Source organism: Tursiops truncatus, chromosome X (assembly GCF_011762595.2).
Source record: "Tursiops truncatus isolate mTurTru1 chromosome X, mTurTru1.mat.Y, whole genome shotgun sequence".
NCBI classification, from domain to species: Eukaryota; Metazoa; Chordata; class Mammalia; order Artiodactyla; family Delphinidae; genus Tursiops; species Tursiops truncatus.
Window position 1 is genome coordinate 45,140,494 of NC_047055.1, and position 7,347 is coordinate 45,147,840.

At 36.3% G+C, this 7,347-nt stretch overlaps 1 pseudogene; it reads right to left on the bottom strand.

The window, feature by feature from the left end:
• Positions 1–698: 698 nt before the first annotated feature.
• On the bottom strand, positions 699–1,105 carry LOC101335695 (large ribosomal subunit protein eL32-like; annotated as a pseudogene).
• Positions 1,106–7,347: the final 6,242 nt, after the last annotated feature.

Below are 7,347 nucleotides of genomic sequence, written 5' to 3' on the forward strand. Positions count from 1 at the left end.
CAGATGCATGGTTAAAAATATGTGGCACATATGTACAGTGGAATATTACTTAGCCATAAAAAGAAACAAAATTGAGTTATTTGTAGTGAGGTGGATGGACCTAGAGACTGTCATATGGAGTGAAGTAAATCAGAAGGAGAAAAACAAATACTGTATGCTAACAGATATATACAGAATCTAAAAAAAAATGTTTCTGAAGAACCTAGGGGCAGGCAGGACAGGAATAAAGACGTATATGTAGAGAATGGACTTGAGCATACAGCGAGAAGAATGGATAATTTGGGAGGAAGTGAGAGAGTGGCATTGACATATATACACTAGCAAATGCAAAATAGATAGCTAGTGGGAAGCAGCTGCATAGAACAGGGGGATCAGCTCCATCCTTTGTGACCACTTATAGGGGTGGGATAGGGAGGGTAGGAGGGAGATGCAAGAGGGAGTGGATATGTGGATATATGTATACGTATAGCTGATTCCCTTTGTTATATTGTGGAAACTAACACAACAGCTTAAGGCAATTATACTCCAATAAAGATGTTAAAAAAAGAATAAAAGAACACACTTAGGTGGCTTCCATATCTTAGCAACTGTGAATAATGCTACTCTGAACATTGGGATTCATGTATCTTTTCAAATTAGTGTTTTTTTTCGAGTTTTGTGGTTTTATTAACACAAACACAATGTGCACCATGAGCTGTCTATTCATTTTCTTCACTGTCCAGCCTGGTATTGGCATTGGTGACTCTGATGGACAGCTGGGGTGCTCTTTCTGCAATGGTTTTGTGGTTCTTGGATAAGATATTGTGAATAATTTCAGCACAGTAAGATTTGTTGCACATCAGCAGCACTTCATGCTCCTTGATGCTGTGGACCAGGAACTTCCAGAAGCTGCTGGGCAGAATGTGTTTGTTTTCTTGTTGCTCCCGTAACTGATGTTGGGCATCAAGATCTGGCCCTTGAATCTCCTTCACACTCTGTTGTCAATGTCTCTGGGTTTCTGTCGGTTCCACTTTATTTTGATATATCAGTCTGACTGGTGCTGGATGAACTTCTTGGTCCTCCTTTTGATGATCCTGGGCTTCACGAGGGATCTGAGAGCAGCCATGATGCTGAGTAGAAGATGGCTTCCACTCCCATAGGGAGTTCCGAGGAAGAGAGGGGTTCAAATTAGTGTTTTTGTTTCTTTCAGATATAAACCAAGGAGTGTGATTGCTGGGTAATATGGCAGTTCTATTTATAATTTTTTGAGAAACCTCTGTACTGTTTTACACAGTGGTTACACCAACTTTCATTCCCAGCAACAGTGTACAAATGTTCTCTTTTCTCCACATATTCTCCAACATTTGTTATTTGTGTTCTTTTTGATGATAGCCATTCTGGCAGGTGTGAGGTGATATCTCATTGTGGTTTTGATTTGCATTTCCCTGATGATTAATGATGTTGAGCATATTTTCATCTGCCTGTTGAACATCTTCATGTTCTCTTTACAAATATATTTATTCAGGTCTTCTTCTTATTATTAGTCAGGTTGTTTGTTCTTTTGATGTTGAGTTATATGCACTGTTCATATATTTTGGTTATTAACCCCTTATCAGTCATGTTACTTGCAAATATTTTCTCCCATTCGGCAGGTTATCTTTTTATTTTGTTGATATATTCCTTTGCTGTGCAAAAGATTTTATGATTAATTAGTTTCCATTTGTTTATTTTTGCTTTTATTTCCTTTTTTTAGAAGATAAATTCAAAAATATTGCTATAATTTATGTCAAAGACTGTCAGCAAATGATCATACACCATGATCAAGTGGGCTTTATCCCAGGGATGCAAGGATTTTTCAATATCCACAAATCAATTAATGTGATATATCACATTAACAAATTGAAGAATAAAAATCATAGGATCATTTCAATAGATGCAGGAAAAGCTTTTGACAAAATTCAAATCTATTCATAATTAAAATCTCTCCAGAAAGTGGGCATAGAGTGAACATACTTCAACACAATAAAGGTCAAATATGACAAACTCACAGATAACATTATACTCAACAGTGAAAAGCTGAAAGCATTTTCTCTAAGATTGGGAACAAGAAAATTATCTTAAGAAATTAGAACAGAATTGGAGGAATCATGCTCCCTGACTTCAGACTATACTACAAAGCTACAGTAATTAAAACAGTGTGGTACTGGCACAGAAACAGACACGTAGATCAGTAGAACAGAATAGACAGCCCAGAAATAAACCCATGCTCCCATGGTCAATTAATCTATGACAAAGGAGGCAAGAATATACAATGGAAAAAATACAGTCTTTTCAATAAGTGGTGCTGGGAAAACTGGATAGCTACATGTAAAAGAATGAAATTAGAACATTCTCTAATGCCATATACAACAATAAACTCAAAATTGATTAAAATTCTAAATGTAAGGCTGGAAACCATAAAACTAGAGGAAAACATAGGCTGAACACTCTTTGGTTTCTTCAGATTTAGTGGCTAGGAAAGGCCTCTTTGACGTGATATCTAAGCTGAGATATGAAGAAAAAAGATCTAGCTGTAGTAGCATTGGAGATAAAGAATGGAAGGTTGTTGGTACATTCTAGGCAGAAGTAAACAACTAACACCAAGTCCTTCATTTATTCAAATAATAAAACAAAGCCAGTGTGGCTGGACCATGGTGAGTGAAGGTGAGAATGATACGAGATCAGTTCATGGACTTGGGCAGAGAAAAGATCATAGAGGACATTGTAAGCCAAAAGAAAGTCTTTGGTTTCTATTTTGTTTCACAGCAAGTCCTTAGAAACAATTGATCTAGAGAGTTATGTGGATACAGGACAGACATGGGCATTCCTGTTGTACTGACAGACAGTTTTTGGGAGAAGAGGTAAAATGCTGTATCCCACTTTCATGTGAGAAAGAAGTTTAAAACTCAATACAAAAGCAAAAAAAAAAAAGAAAAAAAAAACTCAATACTGTTCACAGAATAGAACCTGAGATAGACAAATGTGACAGAGACAGAAAAGAGTTCCCCCACACAAGTAATTCTACCTACAACCTAACCTCTTAAATATATTCCCCACATTGCTGACAGAGTAAATTTCTAAAATACTAATCTGAACATATCATTTCTCTACTTTAGTTTCTTCTTTGCTTTAATGATTTTCAAGGTCCATAATGATCTTTCTGGAGCATGCCTTTCTAGCATCTGTTCTCAATCTCCTACTCCCTTTTCACTCCAGGTGCCCCGGCCTACTTTCAATTTCCTATGTTTTCTTAGACGCTGATGACCCATAGCATATCACTTCCTTTGCTTGAAACACTTTTCAGTACTCCCTCCCTTAATTCAGCACAGATGAAAGCTTTCTCTGACCACTCCTGTTACCAAGGATGATAGTCACTATATTTAACAAGTAGTGTGGCACAAGCAGCAACCAATCAGAATAGATGCTTGTTACAGATGCTGGTTATACAGATCATATTTTTAAAGCTATTAGAATATGGCAGACACATGATAAATACTATATCATTATTTGTTGTTGTTATTATGTGAAGAAAAGACAAGTGAACATATCTGATTGCTATGAGCTTGTGGGCAGTTTTGTCTTGAATTTTTTGTTATATTAACATAATATTCATTTTACAATATAAATTAATAGCTGAATCATATAAATGTGTCATGACTTTTGTGGGGAGTGTGAATGGGTTGAGAAGAGATGTGACCTAACCAGAACTGAAGGTCAGTATCACTGGCTAGTGAGAGGGAGTGTTGTATTAGATTATGGGGTTTGAGCTGTCAAATGATGAGCTTGGATTTGATCCAGTAAACAGCAGGGTACCTTTGTAGGTACGTGGACAAAAAGGATTACAAATTGTAAGTGGTGCTTGAAAGAGATAAATTTGACAGTGGTATGAAGAGTGGATTAGAGGACAAAAATACTTGAGACAAGGAATTTAGTTTGGAGATTGTTGTGGTCTTGCAAATAATCCAGAGTAGTGGGAGCCAGAATAGAAATAAAGGGCTAAATCTGATTGCTATTACAAACCATGCTTCCATACTAGAGAATGAGAACTGAAAAAAAGTTAAAAGGTAAGTAAGGGTGCAGTTAACCAAATAGGATGTGCAATTTTTACATGTCCATCTCTACTAAATTGTTAAGCACTCAGAAGCCTCATTTTCCTTGCCCAGAGCCAAATAATTGTATAGAGAATGAGGTAAAAATTAAGAGGAAAGAGCTGACATAATCATCTAAACAAAGCTACAAGGATCATCATCGAGGAAAGAAGTATAGTTTTCCATATGAATATCTATAGGATAGAGTGCAGTAACCTTTGATCACACATACACAAAGCAGTAATATCTACAAGATACATGCTGTGCTTTATGATGAGGTCTGTAGGTGAGAAGGTGAACCTGAGTGTTTCATAAGAACTAGAAATATATCATTTTTTGATAAGTACTGTAGACTCCTGAATATTGTTAGAACTAATCTTTAAAAATGTTATGTGCTAGTTGTAAAACCCTAAGTGCTTTGGGTTAATAACTCCAACCAGGTTTCCAGTTTTATAAGTTGGTAGTTTCTCTGGGAAGACAGGTGCTGGAATTTCTCAATGCCAAATGAAATTGTCTAAGCCAATGTATATACATTATCTAAACCATATGCCATTAGGCATATCCCTAAATATATCTGTACGTTCTAAATGAAGTTTACTCAGTCACCAGGAAGCAGAAGCCTCTTTAAAAATGTTGGGATGTTCAGATAATGTCACCAAATGAATACATAAAATAGTCTATTTGGACAAGGTTCATAAAGGAGTGAACAAACTTAGTGAACCAATCCTTCAAAATTTGTTAAGGCTAAAAGATAGATTGACACATGGTGGACTTGTTTACAAAGTTACCAGAACCTCAGCTGCCAGCATTCCTTAGATTTAAGGTGGTTTAAATTTAATCTCAGTTGCAAATAAATACATTAATTAATTAATTAATTAGAGGCAAATTGAGTATTTGGCTTCTCCATGAGTTTATCAAATACTGGATGTTTATTGTCTATTCCTTTTTTTTCAATTTTTTAAATTAATTTTTTTGGAGTATGTTTGATTTACAATGTTGTGTTAGTTTCTGCTGTACAGCAAAGTGAATCAGTTATATACATACATATATCCACTCTTTTTTAGATTCTTTTCCCATATAGGTCATTTCAGAGTATTGAGTAGAGTTCCCTGTGCTATACAGTAGGTTCTTATTAGTTATCTATTTTATATACAGTAACGTGTATATGTCAATCCAGTTTCCAATTTATCCCTCCCCCCACATTTTCCCCCCCAGTAACCATAAGTTTCTTTTCTACATCTGTGACTCTATTTCTGTTTTGTAAATGAGTTCATTTGTACCCTTCTTTTAGATTCCACATATAAGCGATATCATATGATATTTGTTGTTCTCTGTCTGACTTACTTCACTCAGTATGACAATCTCTAAGTCCATCCATGTCACAGCAAATGGCATTATTTCATTCGTTTTTATGGCTGAGTAGTATTACGTTGTACTGTTGATGGGTATTTTGGTTGCTTTCATGGTCTGGCTATTGTAACTAGTGCTGCGATGAACATTGGGGTGCATGTATATCTTTTTTTTTCAGGAAGAAAGTGATTTTTTAACAACTTTATTGGAGTATAATTGCTTTACAATGGTGTGTTAGTTTCTGCTTTATCACAAAGTGAATCAGTTATACATATACATATGTTCCCATATCTCTTCTCTCTTGCGTCTCCCTCCGTCCCACCCTCCCTATCCCACACCTCTAGGTGGTAACAAAGGACCGAGATGATCTCCCTGTGCTATGCGGCTGCTTCACACTAGCTATCTATTTTACATTTGGTAGTGTATATATGTCCATGTCACTCTCTCGCTTTGTCACAGCTTATCCTTCCCCCTCCCCATATCCTCAAGTCCTTTCTCTAGTAGGTCTATGTCTTTATTCCTGTCTACCCCTAGGTCCTTCATGACATTTTTTTCTTAAATTATATATATATATATATATATATATATATATATATGTTAGCATATGGTATTTGTCTTTCTCTCCCTGACTTCAGACTATACTACAAAGCTACAGCAATCAAGACACTATGGTATTGGCACAAAAACAGAAAGATAGATCAATGGAAGAGGATAGAAAGCCCAGAGATAAACCCACGTACATATGGTCACCTTATCTTTGATAAAGGAGGCAAGAATGTATAGTGGAGAAAGGACAGCCCCTTCAATAAGTGGTGCTGGGAAAACTGGACAGGTACATGTAAAAGTATGAGATTAGATCACTCCCTAACACCATACAAAAAAATAAGCTCAAAATGGATTAAAGACCTAAATGTAAGGCCAGAAACTATCAAACTCTTAGAGGAAAACATAGGCAGAACACTCTATGACATAAATCACAGCAAGATCCTTTCTGACCCACCTCCTAGAGTAATGGAAATAAAAACAAAAATAAACAAGTGGGACCTAATGAAACTTCAAAGCTTTTGCACAGGAAAGGAAACCATAAACAAGACCAAAAGACAACCCTCAGAATGGGAGAAAGTATTTGCAAATGAAGCACCCGACACAGGATTAATCTCCAAAATTTATAAGCAGTTCATGCAGCTCAATAACAAGAAAACAAACAACCCAATCCAAAGATGGGCAGAAGACCTAAATAGACATTTCTCCAAAGAAGAGATACAGACTGCCAACAAACACATGAGAGAATGCTCAACATCATTAATCATTAGAGAAATGCAAATCAAAACTACAATGAGATATCATCTCACACCAGTCAGAATGGCCATCATCAAAAAATCTAGAAACAATAAATGCTGGAGAGGGTGTGGAGAAAAGGGAACACTCTTGCACTGCTGCTGGGAATGTGAATTGGTTCAGCCACCATGGAGAACAGTATGGAGGTTCCTTAAAAAACTACAAATAGAACTACCATATGACCCAGCAATTCCACTACTGGGCATATACCCTGAGAAAACCAAAATTCAAAAAGAGTCATGTACCAAAATGTTCATTGCAGCTCTATTTACAATAGCCCAGAGATGGAAACCACCTAAGTGCCCATCATCGGATGAATGGATAAAGAAGATGTGGCACATATATACAATGGAATATTACTCAGCCATAAAAAGAATATTACTCAGCTATTTGTAATGAGGTCGATGGACCTAGAGTCTGTCGTACAGAGTGAAGTATGTCTATTCCTTTTTGTGTTCCTTTTAAAAGCTGATTTTCTTCCTAGTAAGTTCTTTCGGCCAGTTGGTGGTTATATGATGCCATCATGTATGTGTTGTTTTACATTTTCTTTGGG